Here is a 16,063-nt window from a genome sequence, read left to right as displayed (position 1 = left end):
GCTTTGTTTCCCTCTTTTAAATAGCGACAACATTGCAGACATAACCCCGATTCTTGGGAGCTGAAGCAAAATTTAGACTTTCTTTACAATGCACTCACAAAGAGGATTAAGTATAACATCTAATAGAAAACTAGCCTTTGATAAATAAAGTGGCTTTTCGGAAACTAGTCTCTCTCTCGGTCATATAGAGCAGTGGTTCTCAGTCAGGTGTATGCATACCCTTGGGGGTACACAGAGGTCTTCCAGAGGTTATATCAACGTATCTACATATTTGCCTAGTTTTACAATAGGTTACATAAAAAAACTCTAACAAAGTCAGTACAAACTAAAATTTCCTACGACTGCTCCATATACTATACACTAACATGTAAGTATATATTTATATTCCAATTGATTTATTTTTATGGTAAAAATTAGAAAGTGAGCAATTATTCAGTACTAGTGTGCTGGGACACTTTTGTATTTTTATGTCTGATTTTGTAATCAAGTAGTTTTTGAGTGACGTGAAACTTGGAGGTACCCAAGACAAATCAGACTCCTGAAAGGGATACAGTAGTCTGGAAAGGTTGAGAGTCATTGATTTAAAGACAGAGGGGATAATTTATTCTGACCTCCTGTATTTCACAGGCCATGTAAGTTCATTCATTTACTCCAATAGTGAGCCCACTAACTTGTTTGGCTAAAGCATATCTTCCAGAAGGGCAGCCCAGTTTTGATTTTAAGATTTCAAGAGATGGAGCCTCACTACTTCGCTTGGTAGTTTGTTCTAACTGTTAATCAGCCTCACTGGTACATGTGTGAAGTGCCTTATTTCTAGTTTGAATTTGTCTTGCTTTAATTTTCACCCTGTGGTTCTTTGGTTCCACCCTTTAACCTTTCTCTGTGAGGTTAAAGAGCCCATTAGCACCTGGTATTTTCTCTCCATAAAAGGTACTCATACACTGTAATCAAGTCACCCTCAATATTTGTTTTGATAAAGAGCTTAATCAGGGGTGGCCAGCCTGAGTCTGAGAAGGAGCCAGAATTTGCCAATGTACATTGCCAAAGAGCCACAGTAATACGTCAGCAGCCCCCCATCAGCTCCCCCACCTTGCCTGCCAGCCGCCCCACTGATCAGCGCCTCCCTTCCATCCCTGTACCTTACGCAACATGCAGAAGGCTCTGGGGGCAAGGAGATGAGCGAGGGCGCAGCAGGCTCGGGGAAGGGGGCGGGAAAGGAGAGGGCCTTGGGGGAAGGGCTGAAGTCGGGGCAGGGCCTGTGGCAGAGGCAGGGGTTGAACAGTGAGCACTGGAAAGTCAGCACCTGTTGCTTCAGCCCTGGAGTCAGTGCCTATGCAAGGAGCCACATGTTGACTTCTGAAGAGCCGCATGTGGCTCTGGAGCCACAGGTTGGCCACCCCGGCTTAATCTGTTTAGTTTAAGTCTCTCACTGCAAGACATTTTTTCCAGCCCTTGAATCATTTTTGTGTTTGTTTTCTGCATCATTTCCAATTTTTCCAACATTCTTTTTAAACGATATGAAGTATATCTGTCTCCCCAATGCTATAAATAGAGGAAAAAAAACCATCTAGACTCACAACTCTCCTGTTTTCACAGTAACTCCTCACTTAAAGTCGTCCCAGTTAACGTTGTTTCGTTGCTGATTAGAGAACATGCTCATTTAAAGTTGTGTAATGCTCCCTTCTAACGTTGTTTGGCAGACGCCTGCTTTGTCCACTGCTTGCAGGAAGAGCAGCCCATTGCAGCTCGCTGGTGGGGGCTTGGAACCAGGGTGGACTGGCAGCCCCCCTATCAGCTCCCCGCTCCCCTAAGCTTCCTATGCTGCAGCAGCCCAGCAGGCTACCAACTGCCAGCAGTTCAGCTGTCCCTCCCCTCACTGCCATGTGCTGCTCCTGCCCTTTGCCTTGGAGCTGCTCCCAGAGACTCCTGCTTGCCGTGCAGGGGAAAGGGGAGAAAGAGGGGGGCTAATGTCAGGATTTCCCCCTCCCCCTGCTTCTGCACTCTGATTACCCCATCTTCCATAGAGCAGGGGGGACATATGACAGGGCTCAGGATGGAGGGAGCTTGCTGGCATCAGCTGCGGTCTCAGCAAGCTGATCTAATTAACAAGGCAGTGTACTTAAGAGTAGGGTCAGTGTCCTTCAAGGGGAAATGTGCATCTCTCTCTCTAACTCACACACATTGTGTATGTGTCTGTCTCCGATGTTATCTCCCCTCCCTCCATTCCTGCTGCCTTGTAGAGTGTGAAAGTTAACCCTTGAGGGCTTAGCCAATTGCTAGTTCATCATTTAGCAGTAAGGCATTCCCTGGGAAATATCCCACCCTCTGACTCCTCCACCTCAACCAAGCTTCACAATCATCATCATTGTGTACCAGTATCAAATGGTTTGTTTAAAACTTATCCTCTGTGTGTGTGTGTGTGTATATATAGTCTTTTGTCTGGTGAAAATTTTTTTCCCTGGAACCTAACCCCCCTCATTTACATTAATTCTTATGGGGAAATTGGATTCACGTAACATCATTTCGCTTAAAGTCGCATTTTTTAGGAACATAACTACAATGTTAAGTGAGGAGTTACTGTATATCAAAAGGATCACGTTAGCCCTTTTTGCCACAGCATCACACTGGGAGTTCATGTTTAGTTGCTAGTCCATGGGGATCCCTAAATCCTTTTCAGAGTCACTGCTCTCCAGGATACAGCCTTCCATTCTGTAGTTATGGTATTCTTTGTTCCTAGACGTGTAACTTTGCATTTGGCTGTTATGACAGGGCATCTCCTCCATCTTGCTGGACTTAGCACTTCACTAGAAGCTGATGCTGCATCATTGACCACCAAGTTCAAAGAATGAGAACTGCATGGGACAAAAAAAGTTTGAGGATTTAACTCTCGGATCTGTGTCTGCACTCTTCTGTTCTTTCCTCTCATGGTGGCACCATTATTGTAGCCCTGACCTCTCATGTCAGCTATTGCAATTTCTGTATCTTCCAGCTTTTTAAGAAGCACATTTGTCATACCAGCTCCTGTAGTATCATCAATGTCAATAAATTCTAGAAAATGCTCTCTGACCGTCACCATTGCTGGGACATTTTCACTAGGTTCTGTTGTTGTTACAAAATGCACCATTAAAGTTATTTGTTCCGTATGACTGATGTCAGGTGTCAGAATAAGAGTATTATCTTCAGATCTGCCAGAATCTTCTATTTGACTTTTGTTGTCAGTAACTATACGATCTAATTTTGAATTGTTTTTCCAAGGTAGTGGTGTGTGTACATTTCTTGGGTGGTGACTCTTCTTAGATGATCCTGGAGGACAGCATCAAACTCAGTCATCAGCTCCACAATTTTAAGGCAGTTTCCATTGTTTGGCACATACAGCTGATCTGAAGTGCCATGAAGTGCTAGGTTTTGGGTAGCAAGCATTCTCACAATGGCAACAAGCCCTTTCAGAACATTTTGCCAGTACAGAGACTCTGATGCAATCTTCTCCTGATGCTGATCATCTATGGTGGCCTTTAACCTTAGTCTCATCTTGAGCTCTTTCCACCTATGGAATGTTCTCTGGTGATTTGCTGCCTTCCCATGCCAGATTTCTAGCCAGATTTTTCCTGTCCTTTGTTTCTGTAGAACCCAATGTGGCTGGAACATGTTGTATCAACTAGGCAAGGTACTAACAAACTTCAACAGGACTTTATTGTGGAAACTTCTTTACCAAGCTGCTGCTGCACCCTCTGTAACTCTCACTGTGCCTCCTCAACTCCTCCCCACTCTTTTTGGTTTCCTGTCCTTTCAGACTCCCAACAGCCAGTGTTCCCAGTTCTAATAATTACAAGCAACGTCTAAACACTACAGAACATTAGACTGGAAGAGTTTGCAACAAAAACTGTATGCAGCATTCTGGGGTTTTGAGTACATAAGCCATGGCCTCGCCACTTGGTCATCATTGGGGATTTCACGCCAGTAATGTGTTGGATGGAAACTTCTATTTTCATTGTCTTTGGGGAACATGAAGTCTTTCACTTGCTGTGGCCCATGCAGTACAAGGAAGTCTCTCAGGCTACTGCTCAAGTGAGTCCACAGTCTTGGATCATCTAGACCAGGGGTAGGCAACCTATGGCACGGGTGTCAAAGGCGGCACGCGAGCTGATTTTCAGTGGCACTCACACTGCCTGGGTCCTGGTGGCTCTGCCTTTTAATTATATTTTAAATGAAGCTTCTTAAACATTTTAAAAACCTTATTTACTTTATATACAACAATAGTTTAGTTATATATTATAGACTTATAGAAAGAGACCTTCTAAAATATTAAAATGTATTACCGGCACACGAAACCTTTAATTAGAGTGAATAAATGAAGACTCGGCACACCACTTCTGAAAGGTTGCTGACCCCTGATCTAGACTTAAGGAACTAAACTCAGCAGCTACTGTTTCTTGCACCTCCACCACACTCTTCTCAGCTCTACACTTTTCTTCAGGAATGTGCATGGTTACATCCATTTGAGATGGAGATATGGATGCTGCAGTAGCTGCCAGGTCACCTGCACTCTGCCTAATTGGAAGATCAGGCATCTCCTCAACACTCACATCCTCACTGGGGCCGGAAGGCTCACCGTGAACATTTGTGTCTATGTATCTCAGGAGAGCTCCTTCCTGCTTAGATAGAAAAGCTTCCTTTGCTTGCTTTCTTTTTCTGAATACGGCCTCAGAGGGACATTTTCTTCTTTCACTCATGACTGCTGTTCTGTGCCAGTGGCTCTCACTCAATTGAAGGAGACAAATAAGCAGGCCGGTAGCAGGGCCTGAGGGAGCAGGCCGGTTATTATAACCTTAGTCCCAGATTTGGACCTTAGCGTCCAAAATATGGGGGTTAGCATGAAAACCTCCAAGCTTAGTTACCAGCTTGGACCTGGTACCTGCTGCCACCACCCAAAAAAATTAGAGTGTTTTGGGGCACTCTGGTCCCCCTGAAAAACCTTCCCTGGGAACCCCAAGACCCAAATCCCTTGAGTCTCACAACAAAGGGAAATAATCCTTTTTCCCTTCCCCCCTCCAGGTGCTCCTGGAGAGATACACAGACACAAGCTCTGTGAATCCAAACAGAGTGAATCTCCCTCTCTGTTCCCAATTCTGGAAACAAAAAGTACTTTCCTATTCCCCCAGAGGGAATGCAAATTCAGGCTAGCAATCCAACACACAGATCTCCCCTGATTTCTTCCTCCCACCAATTCCCTGGTGAGTACAGACTTAATTTCCCTGAAGTAAAGAAAAACTCCAACAGGTCTTAAAAGAAAGCTTTATATAAAAAGAAAGAAAAATACATATAAATGGTCTCTGTATTAAGATGATACAATACAGGGTCAATTGCTTAAAAGAATATTGAATAAACAGCCTTATTCAAAAAGAATACAAATCAAAGCACTCCAGCACTTATATTCATGCAAATACCAAAGAAAAGAAACCATATAACTTACTATCTGATCTTTTTGTCCTTACACTTAGAAACAGAAGATTAGAAAGTAGAAACTACTTCTCCAAAGCTCAGAGAAAGCAGGCAGGCAGACAAAAGACTCAGACACTAAATGCCCTCCACCCAAAGTTGAAAAAATCCGGTTTCCTGATTGGTCCTTTGGTCAGGTGCTTCAGGTGAAAGAGACATTAACCCTTAGCTATCTGTTTATGACACGCCCCCCAAATTGCAGACAGTGGGGAAGCTCACTGGCGGCGATTTCCTTCTAGAACTTGAAAATAAACAGATTAATACAACACATGCACCTTTACATATACCACTAAGTATATAACTAACAGACTTTTACATTTTAAGAACACTTTTTAACTACTGAATTCTGGGAAACTTTTACGGGAGAGAGCATCAGCAACTTTGTTAGAAGCTCCTGTGATGTGTTGAATTTTAAAATCAAAATTTTGGAGAGCTAAACTCCAACGAAGAAGTTTTTTGTTGTTCCCCTTGGCAGTATGAAGCCACTGTAGTGCAGCATGGTCAGTTTGTAGTTGGAACCGCCGTCCCCAAACATATGGGCGTAGCTTTTCCAGGGCGTACACAATGGCATAGCATTCCTTTTAACTGACTGACCAGTGACTTTTCCTCTCAGACAGTTTCTTGCTGAGAAACACGACAGGATGGAAGTTGTGATCTGTTGCTTCCTGCATGAGCACTGCTCCTATACCACGCTCAGATGCATCCGTGGTTACTAGGAATGGCTTGTCAAAGTCCGGGGCCCTGAGCACAGGGTCAGACGTGAGCATCGCCTTAAGCTGGGTAAAGGCCTTTTGACACTCATCAGTTTACTTAACTGCATTTGGCTGGGTCTTTTTGGTCAGGTCGGTTAGTGGGGCAGCGATTTGGCTGTAGTGTGGTACAAATCGCCTGTAGTATCCGGCCAAGCCTAAGAAGGATTGGACCTGCTTTTTGGACCGTGGGACAGGCCACTTTTGGATAGCATCCACCTTGGCCTGTAGGGGGTTTATGGTTCCTCGACCCACCTGGTGCCCCAGGTAAGTCACTTTGTTTTGGCCTATTTGACACTTTTTGGCCTTAACAGTTAGTCCTGCCTGCCTGATGTGCTCAAAGACCTTTTCCAGGTGTAGTAGGTGTTCGGGCCAGGAGTCTGAAAAAATGGCCACATCATCGAGGTAGGCAACTGCAAATTCTCCCAGTCCAGCTAGTAGACCATCTACCAGCCTCTGGAAGGTGGCGGGTGCATTTCGAAGGCCGAAAGGAAGGACATTGAATTCATACACCCCCGCATGGGTGACGAATGCTGACCTCTCCTTGGCAGGTTCATTTAGCGGTACTTGCCAGTACCCCTTGGTTAAGTCTATTGTAGAGATGAACTGGGCACGTCCCAACTTTTTCAATAGCTCATCGGTACGTGGCATTGGATAGTTGTCCGGACGAGTTACAGCATTTAGCTTACGGTAGTCCACGCAAAAGCGTATTTCCCCATCTGGTTTGGGTACCAGAACCACTGGAGATGCCCATGCACTGGTAGATGAGCGGATTATACCCATCTGTAGCATGTTCTGGATCTCCCGTTCTATAGCAGCTTGGGCATGAGGAGACACTCGGTAGGGTGGGGTTCTGACTGGGTGAGCATTACCTGTATCAATGGAGTGGTATGCCCATTCAGTCCATCCTGGGGTGGCTGAGAACAATGGGGCGAAGCTAGTGCACAGCTCCTTGATTTGTTGCCGCTGCAGACGTTCCAGGGTGGTTGAGAGGTTCACCTCTTTCACGCCACCGTCTTTTTTCCCGTCGTAGTAGACACCGTCAGGCCACTCAGCATCCTCTCCCTGGACTGTAAACTGACAAACCTGTAAGTCTCTGGAATAGAAAGGCTTGAGAGAATTAACATGGTACACTTTAGGCTTTAGTGAGGAATTGGGAAATGCTATGAGGTAGTTTACAGCTCCCAGGCGCTCTTGGACCGTGAATGGCCCTTCCCATGATGCTTTCATCTTATGGGCCTGTTGCGCCTTCAAGACCATAACCTGGTTTCCTACCTTGAAGGAACGTTCTCTGGCATGTCTGTCATACCAGGCCTTTTGCTCTTTTTGAGCATTCTTTAGGTTCTCTTTAGCAAGGGCTAAAGAGTGTCGGAGGGTGCTTTGTAGGTTGCTTACAAAGTCCAGAATGTTAGTTCCTGGAGAAGGCGTAAACCCCTCCCATTGCTGCTTCACCAACTGTAATGGCCCCTTAACCTCGTGACCATACACAAGTTCAAATGGTGAAAACCCTAAACTGGGATGTGGTACAGCCCTGTAGGCAAACAGCAACTGCTGCAACACTAGGTCCCAATTATTGGAGAATTCGTTGATGAATTTTCGTATCATGGCCCCCAAAGTTCCATTGAACCTTTCCACCAGGCCATTGGTTTGATGGTGGTACGGGGTGGCAACCAAGTGATTCACCCCATGAGTTTCCCACAGTTTTTCCATGGTCCCTGCCAGGAAATTAGACCCTGAATCTGTAAGGATGTCGGAGGGCCAACCTACCCTGGCAAAGATGTCTGTTAAGGCCAGGCACACAGTGTTAGCCCGGGTGTTCCCTAGAGCTACTGCTTCCGGCCATCGGGTAGCAAAGTCCACTAAAGTTAGTACGTACTGCTTTCCTCTGGGCGTCTTTTTTGGGAAAGGGCCCAGAATATTCACAGCTACTCGCTGAAATGGGACCTCAATTATGGGGAGTGGCTGGAGAGGGGCCTTGACCTGGTCTTGAGGCTTTCCCACTCTTTGGCATACCTCACAAGACCGGACATACTTGGCAACGTTTTTGCCCATCCCCTCCCAGTGGAAGGACTTCCCCAACCGGTCCTTGGTTCTGTTCACCCCAGCATGGCCACTGGGATGATCATGGGCTAAGCTTAAGAGCTTCCCCCGGTACTTAGTTGGAACCACCAACTGTTTTTTGCGGCTGCCATTCTTCCCGGTGTCCACCAGAAAGAATTTCCTTGTATAAAAGTCCTTGGTCTATAACAAACCGGGATCGATTAGAAGAGCTGAGAGGCGGTGGGGTGCTCCGTGCCGCCGCCCAAGCTTTCTGAAGGCTGTCATCCGCTTCCTGCTCAGCCTGGAACTGTTCCCTTGAGGCTGGGGTCACCAGTTCTTCCTCAGACTGTGGACTTGGGCTTGGTCCCTCTGGAAGCGATGTAGGTGATGGGTTGTTTCCGTTGCTGGTGAACCGCTCTCCGCTGGTGCACCTGAGGGTATTTCAGGCTCTGGCTGAGCCTTTTGGGTATGGCCGTCTGTTGCTTCTGCCAGTTGTGGCTCGCTGGCGCCCACTGGCATTGAGTTTGAAGATGGGGTTGCAATCGCTGGTGCTGGTTGCTGTTCCAGTTCCGGGCCTGGGACTGGAGGTGCTGTGGCTGTTTCAGTGGTTGGCATGGAATCCGGGTCCACTACCTCTGTCTGGGTCTCTGGTAACACAGACGGGGCCTCTGTGGACGGCTCAGGAACAGGAATGGGTCTGGAAGCTTGCCTGGTTTGGCTACGTGTAACCATTCCCACTCTCTTGGCCTGCCTCAGCTGGTTGGCCAAGTCTTCCCCCAGTAGCATGGGGATAGGATAATTGTCATAGACTGCAAAAGTCCACATTCCTGACCAGCCTTTGTACTGGACAGGCAGTTGAGCTGTAAGCAAGTCTACAGCTTGTGACATGAAGGGGTAAATTGTAACTTTGGCCTTTGGGTTGATGAATTTGGGGTCAACGAAGGATTGGTGGATAGCTGACACTTGTGCCCCCGTGTCTCTTCACGCAGTAACCTTCTTTCCGCCCACTCTCAAATTTTCCCTTCGCTCCAAGGGTATTTGAGAGGCATCCGGGCCTGGGGATCTTTGGTGTGATGGTGGTGTAATGAATTGCACTCGCATGGTGTTCTTGGGACAGTTGGCCTTGATATGTCCCAGTTCATTACACTTAAAGCATCTTCCATCTGATGGGTCACTGGGCCGAAGTGAGTTACTGGAGACTGGTGAGGTGGAAGAGTAGGGCGTCTGTGGCTTGACTTGGGTTGTATGTGGGGTCTTTGGCTGTCCTCGGTTGTAGGGTTTATGGTCTGTGTGCCCCCTGGGGTAATCTTTCCCCTTGACAGTAGCTTTCTTGCTTTCTGCCAGTTCCATCCATTTGGCTCCAATCTCCCCCGCCTCAGCGATATCTTTGGGATTTCCATCTTGTATGTACCGTGTGATGTCTTCAGGAACACCATCCAAGAACTGCTCCATTTGTATGAGGAGGTGCAGTTCTTCCAAGGTTTGAATGTTGTTTCCTGTTATCCAGGCCTCATAGTTTTTTGCAATGTAGTAGGCGTGTTTGGGAAATGACACCTCTGGTTTCCACTTTTGGGTTCTGAAGCGCCGACGGGCATGATCTGGGGTTATCCCCATCCTGTATCTGGCCTTGGTTTGAAAAAGTTTATAGTCATTTATTTGCTGCTTAGGCATTTCAGCTGCCACCTCTGCTAAAGGTCCACTGAGCTGTGACCTCAATTCTACCATGTACTGGTCTTCGGGAATGCTGTACCCAAGACAGGCTCTTTCAAAATTTTCCAAGAAGGCCTCGGTGTCATCACCTGCCTTGTAGGTGGGAAATTTCCTGTGCTGTGGAGCAATAATGGGCGCCGGGTTGTTAGGGTTGGCTGGCACATGCAGCCCAGCTTTTGCCAACTCCAGTTCATGTTTTCTCTGTTTTTCCTTCTCTTCTTTCTCTTTTTGTTGTTTTTCCATTTCTCGGCGGTGGGCCGCCTCTTCTTCTGCTTGTTTCCTTCGGTAGGCCACCTCTTTTTCTTCTAGTTTTCTTTTGTGTGCTGCCTCTTTGATTTGTTCTTCTCTTTCTTTCATCTCCATCTGTCGCCTGTGTTCAGCTTCTTTGATTTGTTCTTCAGCCTCAATTTTTGCCTTAGAAGTCATGGTTCCTGTTTTCTTGTGTTGGGGTGCCCTCCGGTGTTTATCTTCTGAACTGCAGGTTCTCTGTTGCCTCCTGAAGTCTGCCTAGCAACAGTGCCTTTAGCTAATTTTCAATGTTAAGTAAACCTGAAAAACCACTTTATTTGCATTCATATAGTGCTGGTAATGACTCTCAATGGGAGTGCTATTGCATGACAAAAGACCCTTAACAGTCTGGTAATGGCTTCTTGCTTAACATGCAAGCCACAAACTGCCAGAGAGAGCAGAAAAAAAAAATTCTCTCTGGTTCCCTTTTAAAACCAAACTGTTTCTCTCTGCTAAAAAGCCCCTAGCAGAGAAAAGAAAAATAAAATATTTCCACTGGCTTCTGGATTCTGTCTATCCCACCACTGCACACCATATCATAACCTTAGTCCCAGATTTGGACCTTAGCGTCCAAAATATGGGGGTTAGCATGAAAACCTCCAAGCTTAGTTACCAGCTTGGACCTGGTACCTGCTGCCACCACCCAAAAAATTAGAGTGTTTTGGGGCACTCTGGTCCCCCTGAAAAACCTTCCCTGGGAACCCCAAGACCCAAATCCCTTGAATCTCACAACAAAGGGAAATAATCCTTTTTCCCTTCCCCCCTCCAGGTGCTCCTGGAGAGATACACAGACACAAGCTCTGTGAATCCAAACAGAGTGAATCTCCCTCTCTGTTCCCAATTCTGGAAACAAAAAGTACTTTCCTATTCCCCCAGAGGGAATGCAAATTCAGGCTAGCAATCCAACACACAGATCTCCCCTGATTTCTTCCTCCCACCAATTCCCTGGTGAGTACAGACTTAATTTCCCTGAAGTAAAGAAAAACTCCAACAGGTCTTAAAAGAAAGCTTTATATAAAAAGAAAGAAAAATACATATAAATGGTCTCTGTATTAAGATGATACAATACAGGGTCAATTGCTTAAAAGAATATTGAATAAACAGCCTTATTCAAAAAGAATACAAATCAAAGCACTCCAGCACTTATATTCATGCAAATACCAAAGAAAAGAAACCATATAACTTACTATCTGATCTTTTTGTCCTTACACTTAAAAACAGAAGATTAGAAAGTAGAAACTACTTCTCCAAAGCTCAGAGAAAGCAGGCAGGCAGACAAAAGACTCAGACACTAAATTCCCTCCACCCAAAGTTGAAAAAATCCGGTTTCCTGATTGGTCCTTTGGTCAGGTGCTTCAGGTGAAAGAGACATTAACCCTTAGCTATCTGTTTATGACACCGGTAGCAGGGCGTTTTAAGGGCCTAACTGGCTCCTACTACTTCAGTTGACTGCCTGTTCTCCTCAAGTGGATTCACGGAAGCAGCAGGAAACAAGAAGCTCCCTGACAAGCTGGTGTGAATCAGTCCAGGCTCCTGGGGATGCTCGAGAAGTACATAACAGGCTCCTCCTCCTTTCTCTCCCTGCAGCTCCTGCTACTTTCTGTTATTCCCTTTCACCTTTTCTCCTGCCTGCCTGTTATGTCTCTTGTGCCCTCCTTCCTCCAGCACAGCACTCCATCATCTCTGTGCATCTAGAGCAGAGAGAATACATATGCACCAGCAACAGACACAATTTTCTACACCCTGGGTCCTAATGGCAACCCCCCGTTCCCCAAGTCTGACACCTGAGGTGGCCACCTCAGTTCGCCTCATGGTAAGGCCAGCTCTGCTCTGGAGAAGCCTTTTTCCCTGTTGTTACTAGCCTTGCAGCAGATTGTTTCTCCTCTTTCACTCCCCCAGGAGATAAGATTTTAAAGGTCCCGGGCAGCACTTAATTGGACACAGGTGTCCAGCGGTGGCTCCAGGTACCAGCGCTCCAAGCGCATGCCTGGTGCAGCAAGCCGTGGAGGGCACCCTGCCGGTCGCTGTGAGGAGGGAGAGTCAGGCTGCCTTCGGTGGCTTGCCTGTGGGAGGTCCGCTGGTCCCATGGATTCGGCAGTAATTCGGCGGCAGGTACGCTGAATGCGCGGGACCAGCAGACCTCCCGCAGGCAAGCCGCCGAATCCACAGGACCAGTGGACCTCCCACAGGCACGCCGCTGAAAGCAGCCTGCCTGCAGTGCTTGGGGCAGCAAAAAAGCTAGAGCCACCCCTGCAGGTGTCCCTGGTTGACCCGAGGTAACCTCTTTTCAGTTTATAGGGAAAAAAACCTTTATCACTCTAGGGCTAATTTAAGGAGACTGTTGGCCCCTTACTAAAACTTGGTGGGTTTTTTGATTAGCTAGTTCCCAGTACCAAAAGGAAGGGGAAGGACTGATGGGAAATCAGGACCATGACCCTGACATGAGGCAGGGCCAGATTAACTTTTTGTGAGCCCAGCACCAACCATATTTGTGGGTCCCCCTGCGGAATGAAGGGGCCAGGGGCAAAAGCACAGTGGGCAAGGTGGATTTGATTTTAATCATGATTTAAATCACTAATCAGGCAGACTCAATTTAATCATGGTTTTCTACATAAAAAGTGCATTCCTGTTGGTTGTTATAACCTTAATACATATTCTTCACAACTCAGAGACAGATGTAGGTTTCATTTTTAGAAGGAACACACTATACATTTTTAAACAGTGATTTATTTTGAAAACTTTGCAGATTAGTTTTATAGCTATATCAGAAAATGAATGATTGTTTGGTTATTTCACTTACCAAAGATAATTGAAGCAAATATTTATGAAGTCATTGGGAGGTGAGCTATCTCCAGTTCAGCACGTTAATCATTAATATTTGGAGGATATTCTTACCATGTTGTATTAGGAGGAAAACTTAACCAGACAGACATTTAAATTGTTTTGTTTAACTAAAACAACAACGTTAAGTATTCTGGATTTTTTTCTTCAACAGCAAACATAATATTTTAACAAAAAAGCATATGCCCCTCGCTTCTCACATTTATCTCCAGACTTCTTCTCCTTGTCCAGATCTATTCCACCCCCAACAATCTTCTTCTATTCATTGAACTTTTTGAAACTTTGCACTTTTAGAGAGAGGTAAGAGATTGACTCTGTGTACACAAATTTGCAGAGGGACAATAGAGTTGAGGTCTGTTATTTCTCACCTTTATATATTTATTTATTTAAAAACATTTTTGCAGTTAAGCATGTTACCTCTGGAGACACAAATCCAGAGTTTGGAAACTGAAAAAACTAAGCATCTCTGATGGTATCTTCTAGACTGAGCACTGAGTCCCATTGGGTAGATAGAAAGATTAACCTAAATAAACTATACAGAAGCCTGTGGAACCCCATAAGATTGGGTCCCTAATCCATCAACTATTGGAACTCCTTTACAAAACTTTTCTTAACCATTACATGAATATATTGTCTCATACTATAGAACTAGAATTTATAATCCCTATTCCATGATGAGATATAATGTATCTATCTTTAGATAGGTTTTTTCCTCAAAAATCCAATTTAAATAAAAAAAATCCAATTTTTAATTTTTTTAAAAAAAGTAATTGATTTTTATTCACCCTGACAGCGGGGCATGGTGGTGGGGAAGGATTGGTCCACAGCTGGAGTGAGACGGGGGCCAGATGAGCACAGTGGGGCGTGGAGGATTAGTCCCTGCTGACTGGAGCAAGGCAGAGGCTGGGAGCAAAAACACAGAGGGATGGGAGCTAGGGTTGGTCCCTGGAGCAAGGGAGGGTCTGGGGTAAACTGAAAGCACAGCAGGGCTGGGGAGGGGGTAAACAGGATCCCCCCCACCCCTGCCCACATACAGTGGGTACCTACCTTCTCCCTAGTTCTAGCCCATTCTCTTTGTCTCTCTCTGCACTAAGCTGACGGTGGGGGTGCACTGAGCACAGGGCTGGGAGTGCAGGGTCTGGGAGGGAGTTAGGGTGCCGGAGCAGGCTGGGCTTTGAGGTGCAGGGTCTGGCCAGGAGCTAGGGTGAAGGAGGGGGCTCAGGGTTGGGGCTGGAGGTTGGGGTGTGGAGTGCTTACCTGGGGCAGCTCCCATTTGGTGCTCAGGGATATGGGTGAAGGTGCAGGAGTCAGGGCTGGGGTCATGGGGAGCTGCAGGAGTCAGGGCAGGGGGTGGGTATGAGCGGCTCACGGCAGGGGATGGAGGGGGTATGCCCTGATTCCACGCCCTTCCCCAAGGCCCCTGCCTCTTCTCTGCCTTCTCTCCCAAGTGGCAAGCGTGCTGTGGCTCCGCTGCTCCTCCTCCTTCTCCTGCCTTGCACCCGTAAACAGCTATTCTGCAGCAGGGGAAGCGCTAGGAGGGGGAGGGGCAGGAACATGGCAGGCTCAGAGGAAGAGGGAGTGGAGTGGGAGCTTGGCTGCCAGCAGAGCCTTCCCTGCTGCAGCAGGAGCCAGCAGAACCAAGCTTCTGCCTGCTACCACAGCAGAACAGAGCAGCGGGGTGGAGAAGAGCGGGCCGGGCCAGGGCCAGCTTTGGACTGTTGGCCCGGCACCATGGTAAATCCGGTACTGTCCCCAGGGGAATGGGGAGAGGCCAATGCTCCAGGTCAGCCTGATTGACAGGCAGGCTAATGAAGGAGTCAGGAGGTCAGGGGGATCCCATCTTCCCTGTGAGCTGGAACTGCCTGGGCCACAGTGGGACCAAGTTAAGGAGGGAGCAGGAGTCTGAGCTGAGCTGGGGAGCAGAGCTGCACCAGCCAGAGCCAACTAGAGAAGTGCCCAGGGAGCAGGTGAGTGCTGGGAGGAGAGCAGCAATGAGAGCCAAAGCAGCAGCCCAGGGAGCTGGAGGCAGAGCAACAGCAGCAGTGCTGGGGCTGAAGCAGTCGGGAGCTGGGTGTGGTGAGCAGCTGGGGAGAGCAAGGGGGACCCTGGGCAAAGGGCCCAGTGCAGGGAGACGCCTCAGCCAAGAGGCTTTGCCTGCTAGACTTGGAGGGGGAATCATAACCCTGATGGGGGGGCTGATGCTAGGAAGAAGGGTCCTGCCACCTAGAGCCTCAGGACGTGTGGCAACTGCCAGAGCAAATATCTGACCAGCATTCCTGCAGCACAGTCAGGGCCTGGGCAGAAGGCCTGGAACATGTGAGGAACAGACTGAACTGCCCTTACATTCCACAGGTGGTGGCTTGCAGTTTCCCTGTGCCACAGAGTTGGGTTAAGTGTCTTCCTTTAACCTTTTCCATTTTTTAAAATTAGCTGCTGTTTAATAAATTGTATTTATTTTGAATTATATGCAATGATCAGTGGGTCAGGGAAGTGTCCAGTGGAGAGAGAGCACCCCGGAGTGGGGACACCATAGGCCCTGACCTAAGTGACAATGACAAGATTGGGGTCAAGCCCCCCGAGGCATCCTGGGTCCAGCCTTGTTAGGATTACAAGTTCTCTGCCACCCAGGAGAGTGGAAGAGGAGTCCTCGTGGTCAGGCAGCTCTCTGGGTAAAGGAAGTGGGAGTGAGGACTCAGATTCTTTCCCTAGCCCATTTCACCAGTGTAGTTATAAACCTGGGAAGTGCCCCACAATAGCGGTATCATCGTGCACTTACACTAATATACCTGCCTTCCACCACTCTTTTACAAATATCCAGCCTGACTTTGTCACACTGTATAAAAAACACATTAAATTGAATGGGCCCAAGTGATCCAGATCAATCTGTATGACTGGCTTAGCTTCATCATTATTTATCCATCTTTATGTTATCCACAAAT

Source organism: Gopherus flavomarginatus, chromosome 4 (assembly GCF_025201925.1).
Source record: "Gopherus flavomarginatus isolate rGopFla2 chromosome 4, rGopFla2.mat.asm, whole genome shotgun sequence".
NCBI lineage: Eukaryota > Metazoa > Chordata > Testudines > Testudinidae > Gopherus > Gopherus flavomarginatus.
The sequence above is the reverse complement of the archived record's forward strand: the minus strand, read 5'-3'. Positions refer to the sequence as shown.